This window comes from Bufo gargarizans, chromosome 4 (assembly GCF_014858855.1).
Source record: "Bufo gargarizans isolate SCDJY-AF-19 chromosome 4, ASM1485885v1, whole genome shotgun sequence".
NCBI classification, from domain to species: domain Eukaryota; kingdom Metazoa; phylum Chordata; class Amphibia; order Anura; family Bufonidae; genus Bufo; species Bufo gargarizans.
The window spans coordinates 271,294,617-271,320,269 of record NC_058083.1 but is presented as its reverse complement, the minus strand read 5'-3'; the positions used below and the strand labels follow the sequence as shown (position 1 = coordinate 271,320,269).

The following is a 25,653-nucleotide window of genomic DNA, read 5'->3' as shown; positions in this document are numbered from 1 at the left end:
ATATAGTGCAGGCTGTGCGGGATCTGTTTCCTAATGGGCACGTCCGTGTGTTTGTATATCTGTTGCAGGTGATACTGTGGAGCAACGCCATACGCCTCGCTACAGAAGCATTCTGACTTGCCTTATTCTGCGGAGCTGTGCCATATGCCCCCTTCAGCGGTTAGGCAACCAGGATTTAGTTAAAAACTAAGCCCCCTGTCCCCTGACGATTCATGGGGATTTCTTAGTATATACGGTAGTTTTTGATATGTTCATTTGATGAAACGCGTTGGCACATGTGAACATATTGTGTCCAATCTATTTCATTTATGATTCCATTACCCTGATCAGGCATCCAGTTTAGCCTCTGAACACGTTTTGTAGGGCCTGATAGGGATCCTTGATCAGGGTGAGGTTCCGGACGGGGCCACCCCTTGCGGGGCACGGACCCCATGTTAGGTCACTAGAGCTGAATAGGTAGGGTGCAATAGGGACAGATTGTTTTTCCTGAGGCTTCCCCACCGCTAAGACTGATGACCTAAGGACCTGATGCCTGTATTACTGTTTGGAAATCTGGTATCCAAAGCCCACAAGGAGTGACCATCTCCTCTATCGACATTCCACACTTTGGGAATAGTGAGGTTTCTCAACTAAACCGGTAATTCTGTGTTTTCATATAGCGTCCCGCTCGTCCCAGCATCTGTTCATGGGACTAGGACTCAGGGACCCTATGCCCTGGGTTGTATGTACCTAGCTTGGTGTGTCGCTGTTTTTCTATGTGGCACACTTGTTAAGGTCCTGCACCTGTTTGTCTGTTTATGTTCGTAAGTTTTTTTAATCTCCCGGCCAGGGGAGTTCTCATTGAGTATAATAAAAGTTACGTTTTACTATGTTACTGCTCCCCTTTTTCTGATTATGCATTGGGGGGGGGGGGGGGCTAATCAGGGGTCTGTATGAATTAGGGGGTTAATAGCGGGTATGTATAAAGTTGGAAGCTGATCTGTGTTCTGTATGAATTTGGGGAGAGGGGGTGATCTGAGGTTTTTATGAATTTGGGGGCTAATCTGGGGTCTGTACAAATTTGGGGACTGATCTGGAGTCTGTATGAATTTGTAGTCTATGTAAATTTGGGGTCTTATCTGGGGGCTTATTTGGGTTCTAAAGAATTTGTCGGATAATCGGAACTGTATTCATTTTGGGGTTCAATCTGGAGGTCGATTAATTTTAGAGCCTAGGGGTCTCTGTTAATTCTTGGGTCTGTCTGGAGGTCTGTATTCTGGGGTCTGGTCTGGAAGTCTGTATTAATTTTAGCGTCTTTCTGGAGGGCTCCATTAATTTTGGGATTTGTCTGGAGGTCTGTATTATTTTAGTCTGGAGGTCTGTATTAATTTTGGGTTCTGTCTAAAGAATTTGTCCATCCATGTAAAATTTATTCTTGAAAACTTTTTGGAATGCAAGAAATACAATTAGTGATATTTTTCTGATTCCCCTGCCACTCCCTTTCCACTGCTCCCTGTGCCCTCACTAGTCTCTATACTTCCAAGTCCCTTTTGATTCGGGCATGTGACATCTGTGACCGGTGATTGGGTAATGAGCGGCAGGGGATCAGTAAGATAGAATGACTTTTTTAAAAATAATATAACATATTTTTATAACATTTTAAGCAGTTTATAAAACGCTACATAGCTGAACATCCCTGGTAACTTTGGGTTCTGAACAGGTTTGATGCCTAAATTTTACTTTGGGGCCCATTATTTTCTAGTTCATTATCATTGCCCTTTGACGCTTTTATTTTGGCAGTACTGTAATGTGGACTGGGGCAGCAGCAGGGACAGTATTGGTGGAAACAACAGGATGGCAGTTAAATGGGGCAGCTGAAGAGGGTGGGGATGGACTGGCAAAGCAGAAAGTAAAAGTCAGAGGTGTAACCTAATATCCTTGGCCCTAATGTCAAATCTGTAACAGGCCCCATCTATAATGTGCCATTTATTAATACTATTATCTTATTATACGGCAGAGAGGGCTACACACCCTTGACTCAAGATGTTTGCACAGTAAAATCTGTAGTCTTTGGGAGAAATTGTCGTGATGGTCTGGACCAAATGAAGAAGAAAAGGAAAGTGAACAACTCAATGGAGACATCATATGTGAGTCACTGGGTATATTTAAGTGAATATACACAGGGGTACATTACTACTTGTCTGCATTTTATATTGGTATATACTGTACCTGTGTGCACTATATGTAGGTATATACTGATTCAATGACTATAGCTCCCTCCCTACCATTCTCTCTATAGTATCCCTAAGCCTATAAGCCACTCTGTGTTCCCAATAAAAAAAAAAAAACTAACCGTTATCATTTCTAAGGGGTATAAAGGGGGTATTATCAATTTGTAGGGACAGAAAGGTGGGCATTTCTGCTGTGAGATGGGCACAACATGGTTATTATTATGATGTGTGGCAGAAGGAGGAACATTGTTGCAGTATAGGGCCTGAACGGGGCACTATTTCTGCTTGTAAGCACTGAGAACAAACTATTACTGCGTGGTCACAATGTGGGTCTGTCTCATGGTGTGACAGTATTATTCGGGCCGTGTATAGAGATCATTGATAATACTTGCCTTTGTACAGTGTTTTTATTCGGTGATAATATTCAGTCTCTGTGTGTTGATATATTATTGGTAATTGTGTTCTTTGTATAGTTCTTTTTGTTCAGTAAGATTAAGGAGGTAATATAAAATCATTAAATTGTGGTAATATTTGATCCTGGTATAATAGCATTATTTAATAACTACATATTAAAAAGGTTTTATGTGTGGGGAGACATATACCTTGGGACTTTTAAAGAGGACCTTTCACCGATTATTACACTGTGAACTAAGAATACAGACATGGAGAGCGGCACCCGGGGATCTCACTGCACTTACTATTATCCCCGGGCGCCTCTCCGTTCTCCCGCTATGCCCTCCGGTATCTCCGGCCACTAAGTTATAGTAGGCGGAGATTTCAGTCACTAAGTTATGGTAGGCGGAGTCTGCCCTTGTTCTGCTCTAGCGCTGGCCAATCGCATTGCAGAGCTCACAGCCTGTGAGCTCTGCAATGCGATTGGCCAGCGCTACAGAAGAACAAGGGCAGACTCCGCCTACCATAACTTAGTGAGCGGAGATCCCGGAGGGCATAGCAGGAGAACGGAGCAGCGCCTGGGGATAATAGTAAGTGCAGTGAGATCCCCGGGCGCCGCTCTCCATGTCTGTATTCTTAGTTCACAGTGTCATAATCGGTGAAAGATCCTCTTTAAGACCCTAGAAATGCCACTGGATGCACTAGAGAACAGCACTGCAGGTCCCTGAACACCGCCTTCTGAACTGACTGAATGTGACTATATCGTTGGTAAAAGTTGGACAAAATTAAGAGGGCGCGCCCCCCCCCATCAGAACCAGTAACATTATCAGGAACACTGCTAGGTGGAAGCCTCCGCCTAGCAGTGTAAAAAATATATACAAAAAAGCCCTTGACCTGCGCAATCCAGTACAGGGCAAGATAAAGCATTGGAGCATGAAATGCTCTGATGCTCATGTCAGTTGGGCTGCCTGGGTGAAAATGGGGATATGTCCGGGTTCAGCTATGAACCTGGACAGCCCCTTTAATAGATTAGTTGAATCTTACTTCAGCGCACAGGGGATCAAACTGGGATATGGGAACGCCAGTATTGGTAAAAGTTCCTATGTAATTGTCAGTAGATTAATACCATCTCCATGAAGTGATGCAACCCCATTTCCTAGTGAGTAACAAGAGAGAAACATGCAGAGCCTTTTTATGTAAAGTGTTATTATTCTGTCTTATTTAGGTCTCCAACAGTACATTAGAGCGGCCATTAAATCTCAGTCCATACGGCAAAGCTGACACTGGAATTGGAAAACAGGCTGGCTATTGATTCTGCTCTAGTGGCCAGTGGGAGCACTGAAATATTTGGCACAAATATTTTAAAAACATTTTTATAACAAAAGTTTTCTTTATATGTAATTTTCTGATGACATTTTAAAGGGAACCTGTCACTACATTTCTGTACACCAGCATATGGTTTAAAGTTTACTTACTTATGAATAAAAGCCTGACTAACAGTATTAGGAGTCAAAGCTGTGTTTTGTATCATACTGATTAACAAAATCACTTCAATATAATGGCAGATTTATAATCGCGCACATGGCCGTATTATTTATCTGTCCTGTATGGATCCATAATATAACATCCATAGATTGCTATGGGTCAATAAGATACCTCCTTAGGCTAGTTTCACATCTGCGGCATGGACATCTGGCTGTCTGATCCAGCAGAGAATGCTGGGAATTAGCCAGACACAAACCACATTAATGGGGCAGGCGGCCATTTCACTTGCATCTGGCAGTGCCGGATCTGGAGAATTTGAGCAGGCTGTTCTCTGCTGGAACAGCCTGCCAGAATCCATGCCACAGATGTGAAACTAGTCTTATACGTTTAATATTTTTTCCCCCACAGCTGCTTATAGAATAAAACTAGCGGGTGGCTTACTTGCCCATAGTAGACAGTTGATCACATCTTTCCTTTCCTAACCCACAGTAGAAAATTGAAACTGGAATCTGATTGATTGTAATGGTCAACTGTTTCAATTCTAGTTTCTACAAGGTCTACTATATTAATATTCAGAGGGTACAAATCATCCAATATGTTTATAATTACATTTTTCATTTTTGATATCTGAAAACATATCAGTCATATCTTCTAGGAAAGCAATTGAAACAGATAATCTTTAAGGCATCCCAAGCACAGCCTACTGACAAGCATTCTAATGCTACAATGGAGATCTGACATACCAATGTAGCCAGCATTACCTTGACTTCAGGTGCACCAGCATGTTCACTTTAACCCAATTGTATTACTGTACTGTGATTTTTTTCTCGCTGTTACGTGCTAAGCCATTAAAGATAACATTAGCTACATCCATATTACAGGTCTACTAGAACTGGCCATCAAGATATCCAAGTAGGCCAAAAATTGAACCATTCAAATTTGCTTACCAAGGGAGATCTCTCAAAAAACAAGCCATACTAGCCAGGCCATCAAAACATAATATGCTATGCTAGATAACAGCATTATATTAAGATGCAGTTCCTGCATAGGCCTTCTGTATGGTATGGTATATTACCTTAAAACAGACCGAAACCTTAGTTGGGAAGAATTCTTTCGATATCGTAGTACCTGTCTCAATGGAAACAGCAAGTGGATCATGTGCTTTTAGGCGTAGGTCTCTGGAGGACTGTTGATTGACTTGGGCCCACTTGTTCCATGAGCCATGTGTTCACACCAGGAACTAGTATGAGAGCTGCTGTTGTTAGCATATCCAGTCTTCTTCACTAAAGAAGATAAAGAAGGCAAGGCTGCAGAATTTCCTTACTTGAAGCTCAAACAGCAGCAGTATAATGCAGGCTGGGCACAAAAACCCTCTCAAACCAAATCCTATTCTTCTTTTTTCTGCTTGTTCTGCAGTATTCACGGTTTTTAAGGCCATCTAGCCCCAAGGTGTACAATAGTGCTTCCAGTATTTTCAGTCTACGTAGCCACTTACTCAATATTGTCTTATTTTTGCATTTTCTTTCCAAAGGGGACAAAGCGATTGTAGTTTCAGCAACCCAAAGTTTCAACTTCATTTTCAATGGGCTGTTTGTGGATTCCAGTTTATTGCTGAAGGTATGCACAAAATGCATACTTTTCCCTCCTCTTCAATTACGTCCTAGGAACAGGCACCATACGTATGAAGCAAGCTGGTCTTCTGTTTCCTGATCTCCTGATACTGTGTCAGAGAGAGGTGGGGCCACATATTTCTGGTCTTCAGCTGTTTCCATTACACACAGGGCTGGAAAGGATTGACGACCTGAATGGCAGAAGAACATGATATCTGGGTAAACTGCAAACAAGGCAAGGTCTGAGGGAAGAGCTGAGAGATTGCAATGCAAGGAAGAGCTGGAGGATTTCTTTGTCTAAAAGGGTGAAGAGCAGTCTTTTCACTTTACAGTACAATTTCCTGATTTTCCCATAGACTTCACTGCAGTATTCAGGAAATAGCTTGAAAGTGAAGGTACTGCTTATGAAGGAGTTATTTTGAAGGTAGAGAGAGGAGAGACAGAGGACTGCAGGGTAGGCAGAGAGGGAGCAATGAAGTGAAAGAGCTGAGCTGTACAGGAAGGAGTGGCTACACTGTGGAAAAGGAGGAACACGAGGGAGGGGCTGCATGACATAGTGGACAACACAGGGGTAGAAGTAGAGTGTGGGCCCAAACAGCTAACAGGGAAGCACTCAGGGTGTCCTTCAAAATTTATAGTTCTTAAAATATCATGCACAACACATCCATTCTTTCTGTATCTCACAATTTGTGACTGCATTCAACCTTCCTACATGCTAACTGGCCCAGAGAACTGCTCAAACGTGCTGAAACACCATTTACACAGGATGGATCTTCACTACTTTCATATGAAGCTTGCAAAAAACAGCTTTAACAATGCTTCCAAGTGTCAGAAAAAGGAAATGGAGGATCATTTACAAGGTTGCATGTGTGAACCATCCCCCGTGTTTTACATTTATGAGAAAAAAGAGACTGGATCCCAGTACTGGGAAGACAAATCCTTTTGGAAGCAGTTACAATTTTAGTCAAAAGAAAAATGATGGATGAATGCAAATAAGGCCTCATAAATTAGACCTTGAAAGGAAATGTATAGAAGGCAAGGGGAACTGTGCATGGTATGCCTCAGTGCACATACAGAAAGGTGATAAAGAAACCTGCTCAATGCATTAACGCAGGTAAAGAAGGCGGTTGTTAAGTGGATGATCGTTGACTTGCCAAATTAAATAGGACTTCTGAGGCCACATGAGAAATACATGCATTTATTTGATATGAGCCATTGACCCATGACTATGTTGTAGGAAATCATGCTTGTATCTGAACATTATGTCTATATGTATTATGTAATATAACACGTCCAGAAGATGCTCTAGATATGACATTGTTCAATTCCATTTTTATCCCAGATGGAGAGATTTAGGTCACATCCCATACATGTCACTAATATATTGCAGGCCATTGTTTGCTTTTATGGAAGGGATTATGAATATTCACGTAATATAACTGCATATTCTAATAGAAATCACTTTAGCAATCTGAGAAACCAGATATATGGGCTATACGGCATTGTACATAGAATCAGTGTGGCTAGCTGAGATGGGGAAGGACGCAGCCTCAGTATTTCCCAGCAGCTTTCCTTCTCCGTGCACTGGCAGTGCAGCTGGCGCAGCCTGTCATTTCATACAAGCTGGTTGTTAGGGCCATGCTGCTTAACAACTAGAATTAGAGAGCCACGGCTATTAGCCAACTGGCCAATATCACAGGCTTTACATTGATTTCATTTACACGTCTATTTCATTACATTCTTTCAAGAGCAACTAAATTAATGTTAAAGGGAATATGACAAACGATTTAGCAAATTCCTAGACTTGTCACATCGACTATGCTGTCTTATCTGTAGGCAGCAGATGAGTAGGAGCTGAGCTGACGGATTCTGTATAACTGGTAATTTATTGACTGAGATTCCTGCACTGCCGACTATGGGTATGTTCACGGTTTCATTTCTGTTCCATTCATCTGATTGCACAACCATATTAGGAGGTAAAAAAAAAAAATTCAGTTGCTGAAATTTCTGCACATTTGCCATGTGTAAGCATAACCCTATTATACTGTATATCACAAAGTTAGTAAGCACCATCCTAGTGTTCAGGTGTACCTCGCCATGGCTGAAAATACAAAAGCAAACACAATATAATATACTCAGTATATGAATAAGCAGGAGGTTCTTAGCAAATATATTTTGATCAAAATCATTTGTGCCCATTGACCAGAGCAAGGTGGCTTCTTTTGGACTGAAATCTATGCTAAATAATAACTATTTTGGTGCCAACTAGCATCCAATAAATTTAGGTAAAGTCAGGCTCCATATACAGTGGATAAAAAAAAGTCTACACACCCCTGTTAAAATGTCAGGTTTCTGTGATGTAAAAAAATGAGACAAAGATAAATCATTTCAGAACTTTTTCCACCTTTAATGTGACCTATAAACTGCACCACTTAATTGAAAAACAAACTGAAATATTTTAGGTGGAGGGAAGAAAAAATAATAATGTGGTTGCATAAGTTTGCACACCCTCTTATAACTGGGGATGTAGCTGTGTTCAGAATTAAGCAATCACATTCAAAATCATGTTAAATAGGAGTCAGCATACACCTGCCATCATTTAAAGTGCCTCTGATTAACCCCAAATAAAGTTCAGCTGCTCTAGTTGGTCTTTCCTGAAATGTTCTTAGTCGCATCCCACAGCAAAATCCATGGTCCACAGAGAGCTTCCCAAACATCAGAGGGATCTCATTGTTAAAAGGTATCAGTCAGGAGAAGGGTACAAAAGAATTTCCAAGGCATTAGATATACCATGGAACACAGGGAAGACAGTTATCATCAAGTGGAGAAAATATGGCACAACAGTGACATTACCAAGAACTGGACGTCTCTCTAAAATCGATGAAAAGATGAGAAGAAAACTGGTCTGGGAGGCTACTAAGAGGCCTACAGCAACATTAAAGGAGCTGCAGGAATATCTGACAAGTACTGGCTGTATGGTACATGTGACAACAATCTCCCGTATTCCTCATATGTCTGGGCTATGGGGTAGAGTGGCAAGACGAAAGCCTTTTCTTACAAAGAAAAACATCCAAGCCAGGCTACATTTTTCAAAAACACATCTGAAGTCTCCCAAAAGCATGTGGGAAAAGGTGTTATGGTCTGATGAAACCAAGGTTGAACTTTTTGGCCATAATTCCAAAAGATATATTTGATGCAAAAACAGCACTGCACATCACCAAAAGAACACCATACCCACAGTGAAGCATGGTGGTGGCAGCATAATGCTTTGGGGCTGTTTTTCTTCAGCTGGAACTGGGGCCTTAGTTAAAGAGGACCTTTCACTCGTATACAAACTAAAAACTAACTCTATCTGTGGGCTGAGCGGCGCTCAGGGGTCCCCCTGCACTTACTAGTATGTCTGGGCGCCGCTCCGTTCACCCGGTATAGGCTCCGGTGTCTCAGCTCCGTCTGTTGTACTGGACAGACATACTAGTAAGTGCAGGGGGACCCCTGGGCGCCGCTCAGCCCACAGATAGAGTTAGTTTTTAGTTTGTATACGAGTGAAAGGTCCTCTTTAAGCTAGAGGGAATTATGAACAGTTCCAAATACCAGTCAATATTGGCACAAAACCTTCAGGCTTCTGCTAGAAAGCTGAGCATGAAGAGGAACTTCATCTTTCAGCATGACAACGACCCAAAGCATACATAGAAACATAGAATGTGTTGGCAGATAAGAACCATTTGGCCCATCTAGTCTGCCCAATATACTGAATACTATGAATAGCCCCTGGCCCTATCATATGAAGGATGGCCTTATGCCTATCCCATGCATGCTTAAACTCCTTCACTGTATTTGCAGCTACCACTTCTGCAGGAAGGCTATTCCATGCATCCACTACTCTCTCAGTAAAGTAATACTTCCTGATATTACTTTTAAACCTTTGCCCCTCTAATTTAAAACTATGTCCTCTTGTAGCAGTTTTTCTTCTTTTAAATATTCTCTCCTCTTTTACCTTGTTGATTCCCTTTATGTATTTAAAAGTTTCTATCATATCCCCTCTGTCTCGTCTTTCTTCCAAGCTATACATGTTAAGGTCCTTTAATACATCCAAATAAACAAAGGAATGGCTTCACCAGAAGAAGATTAAAGTTTTGGAATGGCCCAGCCAGAGCCCAGACCTGAATCTGATTGAAAATCTGTGGGGTGATCTGAAGAGGGCTGTGCACAGGAGATGCCCTCACAATCTGACAGATTTGGAGTGTTTTTGCAAAAGAGAGTGGGCAAATCTTGCCAAGTCAAAATGTGCCATGCTGATAGACTCATACCCAAAAAGATTGAGTGCTGTAATAAAATCAAAAGGTGCTTCAACAAAGTATTAGTTTAAGGGTGTGCACACTTATGCAACCATATTATTTTATTTATATATTTTTTCTTCCCTCTACCTAAAAGTTTTCAGTTTGTTTTTCAATTGAGTGGTACAGTTTATAGGTCACATTAAAGGTGGGAAATGTTCTGAAATGATTTATCTTTGTCTCATTTTTTTACATCACAGAAACCTGACATTTTAACAGGGGTGTGTAGACTTTTTATATCCACTGTATATACTAAGCCCACTCTGTATTTTACCGCTCCCGGTGCCAGAATGACCTCCAATAAATACAGGGAGAGCAGGCTTCAGCTTTTTACTACACTAATTAAAATCAGCATCTGAGTAGGATAATTAGGAGTGCACAACCAAAATGGAGACATCCACAACTTCAAATGCCTACTGCAAAGAAAAAAACTAAGTTAAAGACCCTTTACACGATCCAAGAATCCTAAAGATAATTGCTAACGAGCATCCATAGAAACCCTCATTAGTTATTTTCTGGCTGTGTAAATGTACCGCCAATTACCCGATGAATGAGCGAGTGCATCCCACAGCTTCTGGAGGGTGCATGGGGAAGGATCCATACAGCAAACACAATGATCAAGGTGATCCCAGAGATACTCAATTGGGTTCAAGTCTGGAGTATTAGGGGCCAAGGTAGTACTTGGAAGCCTTGGCCATGCTGTTGCAACCAATATTGGACATACCTAGCCATGTGACATGTCGCATTGTCTTTCTGGAAGATCCAATCTGCCCCAGGGAAGAGAATCCGCATGTATGGGTGCAAGGCTGTATTTACCATAAAGCAACTCTAGGCATGTACCTAGGGCACCAGAAAGTTGGGGAGCAGCATGCTTCTGCATGCAGCCACAAGTCCCCCTCCTGAAATCAACTGCATTTGTATACTGCTGTGGGGCACAGGGACTGATGGTTCCCTGTCCCACCATTCACCCTCAAAGGCCTCAGGCCTACTTGAGGTGTAGTAGCCCTGAAGCCTGTGAAGCAGCACAGTTACGTCAATGCAAATGGCACCCGCCTTTATCCTAGCATCCCATCCTGGAAGAGGCCTGCCCATTGCCTACATCGTGGACCCCAAGGAAAAAGATTCTAGCTGAGTATTAGTTTCTTTTTTCCCCTTTCCTAGACACTTGGGGACATTACTGGGGTAGAAGAGGGCACTGTGGAGGACATTTCTACCTGGGACGATGCTACTGTTGGAGCACTGTGGGGGATATTACTACTGGGGATGCACTGTGGGGAAAAATGGCTATTGGGGGAAACTGGGGGACATAAATACTGGAGGGGCATTGTAGGGGAGATTACTACTGTAGGGGCACTGTGGGGGACATTACTACTAGATGGACACTATGGGGGGCATACTTACTAGAGATGCACTATGGGGGACATTAATACTGGGGGGGTATAGGGGCACTATAGGGGAATTTGTAATTCTGGGGTCAGTGTAAGAAACATCACTAAAGACACTGGGGCACTATAGGTAGTATCACTGTGGGGTATTTAAATACTGGGGCATTTTTTAATATGGGGCACTATAGGGGACACTACTGGAGGCACTGGGTGCATTTTAACACTGGGGCACTGTATAAGAATTTTTTGTGCTGGGGGCATTACAATGGCATTTTTACTAGGATTTAATAGGGGGTATTATTGTTGTATTACAAGAGGAATATTAGAGGACATTATTTCTGGGGACACTATACAGGCAATATTACTGGGAGCACAATGGAGGAGGTATTATCACTGGGGGCATTTTTGCTGAAATTATTACTAAAGGACACTATAGGAAGCATTATTATTGCTGGAGGAACTAGAAGGGCGTTATTACTACTGGGGGCACTATTTCAGCTGTATAGCGTTTCGGGGCTCAGTATTGGGGGAGACGGCAGGATGACAATGTTGGGGCACCAGAAGGGGGAGGATGATGCAAAAGTGAGGATTCTTAACATGTTTGTGTGGGTAACTCTGCAGAGAGATGATGTGGCTAAAATAGTTTGTTGTTGCAACCTGGGACCTTGGAGATGATGAGTAAATGGAACTTCTGCATCAGAGGAGACATCAATGCATGCAAGAGATATGTAGTACTGTGTTCTCCTGTATTTTTGGTCGAGTTAGCTGGCTTCTGTGAATCACGTCTCCCCTCCTCAGCCCCTCCTTCATATCGTAGAGACAACTGGAGGATGAGAAAACATGGCAGCTGGCACTGGCAACCACAGCAGGACAAATACCAAAGTGTAGCTCTGGTATTACTTGCTAAATCTATGTATTAGCCCCACCAACTTGAGTTTACCCTGCCCACTCGTGTTGACCCCACCGTCTTTCAATTTGGTTGTTAATAGGTAGTATTTAGACTTGGTGCCTAGGGCAGCACCAGCTATAAATACAATCCTGTATGGGTATACCCGATCTGCAAAGATTGATTCATACCTAAATTAGTTGAGAGTGCCTTCCACATGGATGAGTGAGCACACAGAATGCCACAAAACATTCCCTAGATAACACTGCCACCACCAGGTTGTGTTCTTCCGGCAATGGCTGCAGGATGTTTGTTCTCTGATGTTTCTTGTTTAACACGCCAACGTCCATCTGTTCGATGAAGCAAAAAACCAGACTCATCGGAGAAGGGAATTTTTTTTCCAATCAGTGGATATTCAATTCCAATATTTTTGTTGTTTTAGACACTCGTCTCGTCTGGTAGCCCCCTTGTCCGCTGTAGAATGTCGGTCTGCACTCATGCATCGTCGTAGCTGACGTTCAGCTTTCACATCAATGGCACGCTACTCTTCGCAGTTTCCACATTATTTGCAGTGATGCAACGAACAGTTCACGAACTGCGCAGTTTCAGAAATACTGCCAGACAGCCTATTGCAAACCTTATATACCCACCAAGCGAGCTCACAGCACATGACTTTCTTCATATGCTACTCGCTGCCAATGTCAAAAGTAGGACGTGGTCATGATAATGTGACTAGACAAGATGTATATTAAATATATTTTGTATATAATGTATATTACATATATTGTATATCTAGCCGAATAGTTTTCCAGGTAATATTTAAAAATTTAATCTTGCCAGTAAGTCAGTGTAATTTGAGATGTTTTCTATGTAGTTCTAACTACCGCAACTAAAAGAGAAACTGTACGGGCTTATCTCAATAGATCTCCATGTTTAATAAACTTTATTCATCTTCCTGGACACATCAGATACCTTTGAAGAGAGGGATACAAAGTGTAAAACATAATACATTTTACTCAGGCCATGTACTTAATTTTTACAGCCCAACAGATTTTTAAAATATGTCTCTGTATTCCTTACTGATTTTAAAAGTGTTTCTTTAGGGCGCTTTTTGTTAAATGTTATTTTAGGGGGGTATATACTTCAATGCAAAACTACATTTTCTGCTTGCAGTTTTTGGAGCGTATCCATTCCAAAAGCCTCACATAAAATGACGCGAGGAATGTATGGTGTTTTTTTTTTTTGCCACTCATTCATTTCAATTGGAGATTCAGCATGGATTCAATGCCAAGATAGGGCATGCTGCTTCTTTTTTCCATTGCAGTATGAACTGTGCCAGAAGAAAACTGCAAGTGCTACTTGGGACCCACACCTGTCTGACACTGGTGGAATATCCCAGTGATATGCCTCCAATATGTGAGATGAGCCAACCCCTTTAAGGCTGGGTTCACACGGGCGTGTCCGGATTAGGTCCGGATGCGTCCTGCTGTATTGCGGCAAACCTGCACGATTAGGTACGCAATTGCAGTTAGTTTTGACTGCGATTGCGTTCCGATGTTCAGTTTTTATCGCGCGGGTGCAATGTGTTTTGCACGCTCGTGATAAAAAACCGACTGTGGTACCCAGACCCGAACTTCTTCACAGAAGTTCAGGTTTGGGTTCGGTGTTGTGTAGATGTTATTATTTTCCCTTATAACATGGTTATTAGGGAAAATAATAGCATTCTGAATACAGAATGCTTAGTAGGTGGTCAATTGAGGGTTAAAAAAATTAAAAAAATTAACTCACCTTCTCCTCTTGATAGCGAAGTTCCTGGTCTCTTCTTTACTTCTTTAATGATGAATTACCGGCTAGGACCTGTGGTGACGTCAGATCACATGCTCCAATCACATGGTCCATCACCTTTCTCAGCCTGCGCAATCAAATAGGAGGAGCTGTGGGCGCAGTCTACTCCCTGAACTCTCTTCGATCCTGCCTGCGAGGGAGAAGCGTGGACGCCATTAGAGGTGAGTATAAAGTTGTTGTTTTTTTGCATTTGTTTGCAGTAAAAAGAAATATAAGCAGCTCCTATGTATTTATACATAGGAGCTGTAGTAAATAGGTCATGCTAGGAGTAGTAGTCTTGTTGATTACTACTCCTAGCATCCACTATGTACTTGTACCACCTGTGGGGCCCTATGTACTTTTGCCTAAGGACTGCATGTGGTGCAAGTACATAGTGGATGCTAGGGGTGGTAGTCCTGATGACTACCACTCCTAGCATCCACTATGTACTTGCACCACATGCAGTGCCTATGTAGTTTTGCATAGGCAATGCAGGTGGTGCAAGTACATAGTGGATGATAGGGGTGGTAGTCCTGATGACTACCACTCCTAACATCCACTATGTACTTGCACCACATGCAGTGCCTATGCAAAACTACATAGGCAATGCAGGTGGTGCAAGTACATAGTGGATGCTAGGGGTGGTAGTCCTGATGACTACCACTCCTAGCATCCACTATGTACTTGCACCACATGCAGTGCCTATGCAAAACTACATAGGCACTGCATGTGGTGCAAGTACATAGTGGATGCTTTGGGTAGTACTCCTAGAACATGGTAACTCTCCTTTTTTTTTCTTCTCAGGTAGTCAAAAAAATATACAAAGAAATATTTTTTTTCGGGAAAATGTCAAGTATGTATTGTTTGTGTGCGTTTGTTGTATTATTAATAGTTCAAATCTAAATTTTTTATTTATTTTCCACAGGCTCATCATCTTCTACTGAGGCCGTAGACGTCGTCGTAGACATGATACGGTAAGCAAATTTTTTAAGCATTCAGCATTTATAATATTATGAACACATTTAAAATATTTCATTTTTTTATTTCACAGTCATCATCTGCAGAGGAGAGGCCTCCCGGCCCAGAGACCGCAGGAGAGGAGGAAGTCGGTGGTGGAGGACAGCAAGCGGTAAATTATTTATATTTTTTTTATTTTTTTAAGCTCAATATTACGATTTGTTTGTTAGAATTTTTTTTATTATTGTTATTTCTATTACAGGCAGCTCGTCCCGTTGACTCCAATAGAGGTCGTCAAGCAAAAGCCAGAGGGAGTCGGGGAGCACGCAGCGGTCGTGTTCGTGTAAGTATTTTCTCAATGAGTGTTTTTAATTTGAAATCTGTCAAACATGAGGTTCTATTTTTATTTTTTTTCTATTTTTAGGGTTCCAGGGGCTCCACCAGAACGGATGAGGAGGACTTCTGCGGTTTGATTATCGACAATGAACTCCTCATCCAGATGGTGGAGGACAGACCACCACTGTGGGACCACACCGACCGCCGCCATGCAGACCATCATGCTACCCAGCTCCTCTGGCTCGAGATATGTGAGGCAATAGTGCCAAATTGGGACAACCTCAATAAAAAGTCAACTGGAGGAATGCCGTAAGTATACAGTTGTATACTGCTTATGTCTACTTTTTTGTCAAAATTGGTTTTGTGTCTGGTTGAAGTTGGTCACTGCTACCTATAGTGAACATCAATATTTTTTTTATTGTTGTTGTGGCAGGTTCAATCAAATACTAAACCATTTTTGATGTCTGAAAAAAAATATATAATCTAAATTTATTTATTTTTTCTTGTGGACAGGGACGACAATCCTGGTGCGGTGGCGGTTAATGAGGGACCACTATAAGAAGGACTATAACGAGGAGGTCAAGTGCCCGAGTGGTTCAAGAGCAAGCCAAAAGCGGCTGTACCGGTATGCGGCCACATTAGGTTTTCTTCGTAGGACCCTACAACTGCGAAGGTAAGCTCTAATGTTTATAATAATTATGAATGTTAATCTCCAATCTATGTGTGTGGCCCAGGCAGACTGTCATTTGACACTCTGTCCGGGACATCCACATATAGTTCTCTATTTTTTCATTAATTATTATTTTTGTTTCATTTACAGCACATCAAGCAGTACTCGGGCACCCAAACCTCCTCATGAAGTCCTTCCAGAGGCTGGAGCACCAGAGGCGGTCCCCGAAGAGCCGCCCACCGCAGGTCCCTCTCGTCCCACTCCAACAGCTGGTCGGGACCTCAATGTTCCCCTACCTGTACCCTCTGGCGACTCAACAATGGCCACAATGGCACCACTTTTTGAGGCATTGATGCGTCGCCAGAGGACCAGTAGGAGCCGTCAGGCGGACTACGAGGATCTCACAAGGCTCGTTTACAAGTCCTTGATGGGATTCACCAATAGAGTTACTGCTTTGGAGGACACAGTGCGACGTCTGCAGGAGGGGGAAGTGCATACGTCGCAGTTGGGTCTGGTGCATCACTATTGGTTATCGTTGCTCCCCGTGATGGAACGATTTACGCCCGACCAGCTGTTTGAGGCCCGAAGACAGATGGACAGTGTCTTGTGGCAAGTACAGCACCGCCCTACATCCTATCCCCCGTCCATTCCCTATCACCCATCCATGCCCTATCCCCCATCCATGCCCTATCCCCATCCATGCCCTATGCCCCTTCCCAGCCTCCCCATCCCCATTCCCAATCCACCGAGCACTTTGCTCAACACTTTTCTCCTTCTCCTCCTCGTTACTTTCCTGCAACCAGTTTCAACACTCCCTCTACTCTTGCTTGGTCAACTCCTTCTCCTGCTCCCCCTTCCAGATTGCATACTCCCTCTGTTGTGCTTGCCCCAACACACACTTATATGTCCACAGGGGCACAGGAACAGGACCGAGGGAGACCAACCAGTGTTTGGCCCTCCACCACCCAACCTTCTACTCCAACAGGTCCTACTTTTTTCAAAAAAATTTGATTTATATTATTTAAAAATATTTATGTTTGAAAGATTAGTTTTGTATTTAAAAATAAAAAAGTGTTTAATAAAATTTAACATCTCGCATCGCCTTTGAAGCGATCTATACTCGGTTCGCTCCAACAGTGATGGCAGATAACTTTAGTGTATGTAGAACAGGCCTTTACAAATTTCCAATCGCCATTGGAGCGACACACGTATGTGTCGCTCCTCTAGCGTGGGGAGATTGAAAATGAGTCTCTATAAACATGCCTCACATAATATACCATCGCCAGTGGAGCGACGCAAGAATGTGTTGCTCCTCTATCGTGGGCACATAAATATATTTTAAAAAATTACAAGTACGTTGAAAAACAATATTTATTGAACCAAAAATCCAATCGAAAACAAATACAACACACTGTAACCACCAACAAACAGGCAAACAAACAGAAATTAACAGTTATTTGAAAATGAATCACAAAATGTTTATACAAATCAGTCCTGCCAGTCCACCCTTCATGCTTCAGAGCAGAAATAATCCGCAAAACAGTCTCTCATCTGTGAAACCACTACACTTGACCGAGGTCCAAAACTTTTAATGCTTGCCATCTCGCTGTCCTCCGGTATCTGTTCCAAATTGAGTGGTTCTTTTTTAAGGAGGTAGTTGTGTAACACCACAGCAGACTTTACAACCTCGTCGACCGATTCAACCTTCATATGAATTGGTTTAGTGAAAATCCTCCATTTTGCTTCCAAAATTCCAAATGTGCATCCACCCATTCTTCGAGCCCTGGTCAAGCGATAGTTGTATGTGCGTTTTTTTTTAATCTAATCTGTGGCTTGAATGCGGTTTCAGAAGATTTCCATACATTTGGAAGGCCTCATCACCAACCAATACAAACGTCATGGGTGGGGCATCTGTACCTGGCAGTGGTTGAGGCAGAGGAAAATCAAATTGTCTGTTATATAGACTACGACCCATATAAGATTTTTTAAATACCATTGAATTGTTTGTGCGTCCATAGGCCCCTACGTCGATGGCAACAAAACGATATTGTGCATCTGCGATGGCCATTAGGATTATTGAAAAATATTTATTGTAGTAAAACTCTGATCCGGTTCCTTGGGGCTTAATGATCCGAATATGTTTCCCGTCTACCGCACCGATGCAGTTGGGAAACTGACAAACGTCCCAAAATTGTTCAGCTATTTCTGTCCAATACTGTCTAGTTGGATGTGGAATAAATTCATCATGTAGTTGTTCCCACAAAACACGGCATGTCTCCTTCTCAATTATGGAGATAGTTGATATGCTAAGGCGAAATTGAAAATGGAGTCAGCTGAAACTTTCTCCACTTGCCAGAAACCTAAAAAATAAAATAAATTGGGTAATCATAGTAAAAAGATTTTCAAAAAACATAATATACAAGGTACATCAATCGGACGCAATTCTATGGGACCTTATTTCCATTCTTTTGTATGGTCAAGATTTTTAATGCGGCCAATATCATTTTTTTGAAAAAACAACGATAAAGGTTTGTTCTCCATGGTGACCAATATTGATCACAGTTCATTCTACATCGTTAATGACCATTATATGGATGAAAACTTTAGCATACAAGATGTAGAAGTCAAAATAATAATGCTGAGCATCATTTGTGGCCAAAATTATGCACTTTGTCCAGTGATGCCAGAATAACAGAGCAAATTTGGGTTCAAAAAGATTTATGGTTTCACACTAAAACCTAAAATATCATCTGTAAAAAATTTATACTCAAAATAAATTTTACTATATATAATAAGTATGTTCTTTACCTTATGGTCAGCAATAGGCGTTCTGCTGGGGAAACACAGCGGCAGAAAGTGGTGTCTTGTCTTTGAATGTGAGGTGACACACGTTGTAACAGATCATCAAAACTTTCTACGGTCATCCCTAAGTAATTAAAACTTTTCAGGATAATCCCTCAATTCAGGAAACAGGGTTTCAAAAACTCCTCTTCTTACTCTTGCAGAGGTTATTGGATGCACCCAATAGCTACGCTTACGACGCCGTCTGGCTCGAAGACGTCTTCTCCAGCGTGAATCCAGAATTAGAGCCTGAAATCCAAAAACAAATATGGTCTGGCATCATCTTTGCAATCTGCAGAGGGAGCTTCTGAGTGGTAAGTGACCTTCGGTTGTCTTTTATAGCCACTGTAGTATTTTCTTAACAGATTGCATATTTTTTATCTGTAAAATTTTAATACCGGATCCGTCTTTCCGTTTAAAAACTAAAGAAAACTGAATAGACGGATCCGCTATTACAACGGATCCGGCAGACGGATCCATCAAAAACTGTCTACGGTATGAAACAGATTGACGGATCCGGCTTGAATTTCCGTCGATTGAACGACTGATCCGTTGCATGAAAAATTTCTGGTAATGTTCGTTTTGCCAGATCCGGCAGGCAATTCCGGCGACGGAACTGCTTGCCGGATCACTCTGCCGCAAGTGTGAAAGTAGCCTAATTTGAGAAATATGCAGGTAGAATATGAGTTGCTAAGGACAGTTATGAATGTGAGGGGCAGTGAATGAACAGCTACTTTGCATCTGGTGATATCAGAGGCTCAGCTTTCTTTTCTTTTTTGAAAGAGTTAGGTTACTTTCGCACCAACATTTTTGCTGGATCCGTCATGGATCAGCAAAAACGCTTCAGTTACAATAATACAACCGCATGCATCCGTCATGAACGGATCCGGTTGTATTATGTCTTATATAGCCACGACGGATCTGTCATGAACACCTTTAAAAGTCAATGGGGGAACGGATCCGTTTTCTATTGTGTCAGAGAAAACGGATCCATCCCCATTGACTTACATTGTGTGTCAGGACGGATCCGTCTTGCTCTGCATAAAATCGTGGACAGAAGAACGCTGTTTGAAACGTAATTCTGTCTGCAATGGGAGCGCGACCAAACGGAACGAAATGCATTTTGGTGCATTCCTTTTCGTTCAGTTTTGTCCCCATTGACAATGAATGGGGACAAAACTAAAGCGTTTTCTTCCGCTATTGAGATCCTGTGGCTGATCTCAATAACGGAATTGAAAACACTAGTGTGAAAGTAGCCTTAGTTTGCATTTCATTTTTCCCCAGAGGAGCACTGCCTGTCCTATAAGACTCCTTATGCCTACTAGGCTACAAATGTCTCACCCCCTAAGCCAGTTCCCTCTGCTCTGCACTGATGAGAGACAATCACCACAAAACAGCTGTCTGCTGATAAGGTACTGACTAATGTGTAATCCTATGTTATGTCTCAAGGCCTGTTTAAAAGGTCAAACATTTCCCTTGGAGACACAGCTTTCTTTTCATAGAGAGCTAATTTGCACAGCTTTTGAGGGAGTCATGCAATCATGGATTCCTGATTCAGTACACTAATTAGAAACTACACAATACATTTTCTAGAAACCCCAACCCATATGCAGCAGACACTGCTAAATAAAAGTTTTAAAAATCCCATCCCAGCATTTTGCATTGTGGTATCATGCAATTATCATTATAGCAGGGGACTTTTTAGAACTGTTTCTGTTGAACCGACAAAAAAAAAAATAATTTAAAATTTTTTAATTTTTTAAATAGAATGAGAATATGACCAGTGGACACCAGAACCAAGAATTTATGAGTCAGCAGAATCCTATTTTATATATCTGTGCTAAGTTTTACAGTGCTTGGCGGCAACTTGCAGCCTTGGAAGAGTCCACCAGTTGGAGTACACTTTGAATCACATGACAATGCAAAGAATGTTTTTGGAAAAGTTTATGGGGGAGATTTATGAAACCTTTTAAAAGAAAAACTGGCTTTTTTGCCCACAGCAACCAATCACAGCACAGCTTTCAATTCATATAATGCTCTAGTAAAATGAAAGGTCAACTGTGATTGGTTGCTATTGGCAACAAAGTTGGGTTTTTCTTTTAGGCAGTTTCATAAGTCTGTCCCTATTTTTTTGGGCTCAGTCAAATCAATTACTACATGTCAGATTGTTCTATGTACCATGAGAAAGTGTTGGTGACTTGCGTAAAATGGTAGACTTCTGTGTAAAATTTTGCTTTAAAGAGGACCTTTCACTACTCTACAAACGAAAAACTAACTATACCTGTGGGCAGAGCGGCGCCCAGGGGTCCCCCTGCACTTACTAGCAAGTCTGGGCGCCGCTCCGTTCGCCCGGTATAGGCTTCGGTGCCTGCGCTCCCTCTGACTGTTTTCTTGTAGGAGGCGTGTCCCTTGCTGCACTGCTGGCCAATCGCAGCGCACAGCTCATAGCCAGGCTATGAGCTGTGCGCTGCGATTGGCCAGCAGTGCAGCAAGGGACACGCCTCCTACAAGAAAACAGTCAGAGGGAGCGCAGACACCGGAGCCTATACCGGGCGAACGGAGCGGCGCCCAGACTTACTAGTAAGTGCAGGGGGACCCCTGGGCGCCGCTCTGCCCACAGGTATAGTTAGTTTTTCGTTTGTAGAGTAGTGAAAGGTCCTCTTTAAGTTGATCACCAGTGGGAACAGGCTTGTCCTTTGTTGGTGACTAGGAGGAAAACTAGAGGCATTGGCTGAAGAGGTGATGGCCCCAAGGTTGCTTTCTCAAGTGAGGTCTGGACTGTGTCACTGGTCAGGGCTGGCATTTGGCAAACTGGGCAATTGCCCAGGGCCCCGATCCTCTAAGGGCCCCCCTGCCTAAGTCCGGCCCTGCTGGATTGCATAGTGGGGAATTTCCCAGCTTAGGAGTCCCTGCTCTGACTCAATATATGCATTGTCTATATATGGAGTCAGTGTTATAAACATGAAATGGGCATTCCCAACCATTTTAACTTGTGTAACCAGCATTTTTAAAATGTTTCTGTGGGGATTTGAACTTACAAACTCTTACATTAGGGCAAGACCCTTAACCACTGGTCTATAGAGTTCAATGCTGAGCAAATGCTGAGCAAATGCTGAGCAAATGCTGAGCAAGTGCTGAAAAACCTCATAGAAGTTTCTCTTGCATAATACAAGAGAAACTTCTTTGCTGTTTTTAACAAAAGAGAAATTTCTCTGATGTTTTTCAGCACAGACACAGCATTGAGCTCTATAGCCCAGTGGTTAATGTTTTTGTCCTTAATGTAGAAGGTTGTGAGTTCAAATCCCTACAGAAACCTTTTAAAGATAAGGCTAAATAAAACTTAAATGCACAGGGTGTTCTCAACAGTGAAACATTTGATTTTGACTTGATTTTATTGAGAAAAAATTTGAAAAAAATAGAGCGAAACGTAAAATATGATCAAATAACACTCGTATTAACCTACACCAACCATTTTAACTTGTGTAACCAGTATTTTTAAAATGTTTCTGTGGGGATTCGAACTCACAACCTTCTACATTACAGGTAAAAACCTTAACCACTGGGCTAGAGAGCTCAATGCTAAGCTGTTGTGGAAAAACCTCATGGAAGTTTCTCTTGTGTAATACAAGAGAAACTTCTATGAGGTTTTTCAGCAAAAGCATAACATTGAGCGCTACAGCCCAGTGGTTAAGATTTTTGCCCTTAATGTAGAAAGGGTGTGAGTTTGAATCCCCACAGAAACATTTTAAAAATAGGGGCTAAATGAAACTTAAATACACAGGGTGTCCCCAACAGTGAAAAGTTTGATTTTATTGAGAAAAAAATTGAGTAAAATATGATCAAATAACACTCATATTAACCCACATCAACCTTTTTAACTTGTGTAACCAGTATTTCTTATTTGGAAAGGTGGCAACCCTAACAGCCCCCCCACTCAGGACCTCTATAGGCCCGCTCACTGCAGCAAATTAAGCCTAATCAGGAATCACTTCGTAAAAAATGTTTTTCTTTTCATCGCGATATTCTGACCGTCATAACTTTCTTATAGTTATGTCCACGATGATGTCTGGGGGCTCAGTTTTTGCAGGACGATCTGTCGTTTTTGACGATACCATTTGGGTTGTGTATGACTTGATCACTTTTTATTCAATTTGCTTTTTTTTTGCTTTTTGTTAAGTCCCCCAAGTGGACCACAACTTACAATCATCAGATGCAAATGGCTCCATTCTTCTGTATAGAGTATAGTACAGGCTGCAACTCATTTTTAGAACAGTGTGCTTTCCCTGATATCCTCTGGGGGAAAGAGCGCCTGAAGAGGAATACCACGCTTCCGGTTTTTAACACTCTCAGATGCCGTGAGTAAGGGGGATTCATTGCTGTAAGAGGAGGTGGCATGTGGCATATTCTAGGGGCATGGGGGTGAAGAACTGTGTGAGGAGCTTTACGGGGTGTAACTCTGTGAGGGAGTGCCAGAATCAACAGAATATAACTGTGTTGTTAGTACATTATTACAATATTTGGGGCCCCACTTTTGATTTTGCCCAGGTCCACATTTTTTCTAAAATCGGCCCTGTCACTGATGAATAGTGAGTTAACAAAGTGACTAGCAGTGGTTTGTGGGCTGAAGGAGATAGGCAGTAGAGGAAGTGGGCAATTTAGGAATTTAGATTTCCATGTGGACTGCCACTGAAGTTGTTATGGCTGGAATGTATACAGCCATCACAAGTGATTAGCTTTTGGAAGTCTACTAGGGCTGTGGGAACCAGTGAGGTGATAGGTGGCATGCTTAAACCAAGGTGAATAAGTACTTAGGTCCTGCTAAAGGACTGAGGGAGACCCCTGTCTAGTTGTTCCAGAAAGATACCTTCAGTGAGGTCTGGTTGACCTAGAGGCCTGTCAGAGTGAGTGAATTTAGAGTATACAGAACCATTTAGACACAGAACTGTGAATAGATAAAGAGCCCTTCAGAAACTGATGGAGAGAGAGCCCATGAAATGCATTGACTGTGGAATGCTCAGTGTCATATCCAGAGGTTGTCTTTTCAAAATGGACATATGAGTGCTGTCAGCATTGCTGCAGAGGTTAACAGGGTGGGAGGTGAGCCTGTCAGAGCTCAGATCATATGCAGCACACTGCATCAAATTGGTCTGCATGGCTATGATCCCGGAAGGAAGCTTCTTCTAAAGATGATGCACAAGAAAGCCCACAAACAGTTTCCTGAAGGCAAGCAGACTAAGGACATGAATTGATGGAACCATGTCCTGTGGTCTGATGAGACCAAGATAAACTTATTTGGTTGAGATGGTGTCAAGCGTGTGTGGCGGAAACCAGGTGAGGAGTAGAAAAACAAGTGTGTCTTGCCTACAGTCAAGCATGGTGGTGGAAGTGTCATGGTTTGGGACTGCATGAGTGCTGCCGGCTGTTGGGAGCTACAGTTCATTGAGGGAACCAGGAATGCCAACATGTAATGTGACATAGTGAAGCAGAACATGATCCCCTCCCTTCGGAAACTGGGCCGCAGGGCAGTATTCCTACAGGATAACAACTCCAAACACACCTCCAAGATGCCACTGCCTTGCTAAAGAAACTGAGGGTAAAGGTGCTGGACTGGCCAAGCATTTCTCTAGACCTAAATCCTATTGAGCATCTGTGGGGCATCTTAAAATGTAAAGTGGAGGAGCGCACGATCTCTAACATCCACCAGCTCCGTGATGTCATCATGGAGGCGTGGAAGAGGATTCCAGTGGCAACCTGTGAAGCTATAGTGAACGCCATGCTCAAGAGAGTTAAAATAATGGTGGCCACACAAAATATTGACACTTTGGTCACAATTTGGCTCTTTTCACTTAGTGGTGTACAGTTGCCAGCTGTTTAGACATTAATGACTGTGTGTTGAGTTATTTTGAGGACACACCAAATTGACACTGTAATACAAGCTGTACACTGACTACTTTACATTGTATCAACGTGACAGATCTTCAGCGTTGTCCCATGAAAAGATATAATAAAATATTTACAAAAATGTGAGGGGTGTACTCACTTTTGTGAGATACTGTATGTGTGTCCCTGGTTCCAAAGGCCCATTTACGAGAGGTTGACTCAGCAGGCAATTATTGAAGATGAAGTGGTTTTTTTCTTGATAATTGCTTTCTAGTCAGATAGATCTAGATAGGTCCTCAGTATTTGATCAGTGGTGGTCCAACACTCTGGACCCCTGCCAATCAGCTGTTTGAGAAGACACAGTCGTTCCTGTCAGGACAGCGGCTTTCTACCAGCTTACCAAGCAGAGTGCCATTTATTGTATAACAGCTGTGCTTGGTATCATAGCTCAGCCCTATTCACTTCAATGGGGCTGAGCTGCGCCTAGGCCAAGTGACCGATGAATGTGACTAGTGTTGATTGAGCACCAAAGTGTTCGTGTGCTCTAGCCGAACACATCGGTATGCTCGTGTGCTCTACTGAGCACCCGAGCACAATGGAAGTCAATGGGAGAACCCCAGTCACCCCCTGCTTGGAAGAGAAGAGGGTGTCTGGTTTACAAAAAAAGGTTCGAAATTGATGGAAACCCCATCAAAATGGTTTCGAAACAGCATTAAGAGGATAGCTGGATGCGTCTTGGACTCCTATTATCTACGGCATAAAATAAACAACCACACAAAGGCTATATGCCAAAAGCCAGGTATGTGCAATCCATCAATCTATCCATAAGACAAATAACAGGC

At 42.3% G+C, this 25,653-nt stretch overlaps 1 protein-coding gene across 5 annotated transcripts in view; it reads left to right on the top strand.

The window, feature by feature from the left end:
• Positions 1 to 5,190: 5,190 nt before the first annotated feature.
• Positions 5,191 to 25,653, top strand: part of CGA (glycoprotein hormones, alpha polypeptide) — a 44,661-nt gene continuing 24,198 nt past the window's right edge. Inside the window, exons 1-8 of one of the 5 annotated variants that reach the window (XM_044292273.1) lie at positions 5,191 to 6,812; positions 15,053 to 15,101; positions 15,179 to 15,256; positions 15,347 to 15,427; positions 15,509 to 15,729; positions 15,934 to 16,093; positions 16,241 to 17,075; positions 19,096 to 19,245. The gene's annotated coding sequence lies outside the window, so the exon portion shown is untranslated. Of the gene's footprint in view, positions 6,813 to 15,052; positions 15,102 to 15,178; positions 15,257 to 15,346; positions 15,428 to 15,508; positions 15,730 to 15,933; positions 16,094 to 16,240; positions 17,076 to 17,123; positions 19,246 to 25,653 lie in introns of those variants that run through there. The other 4 variants (XM_044292278.1, XM_044292276.1, XM_044292277.1 and 1 more) reach the window with 4 other exon arrangements.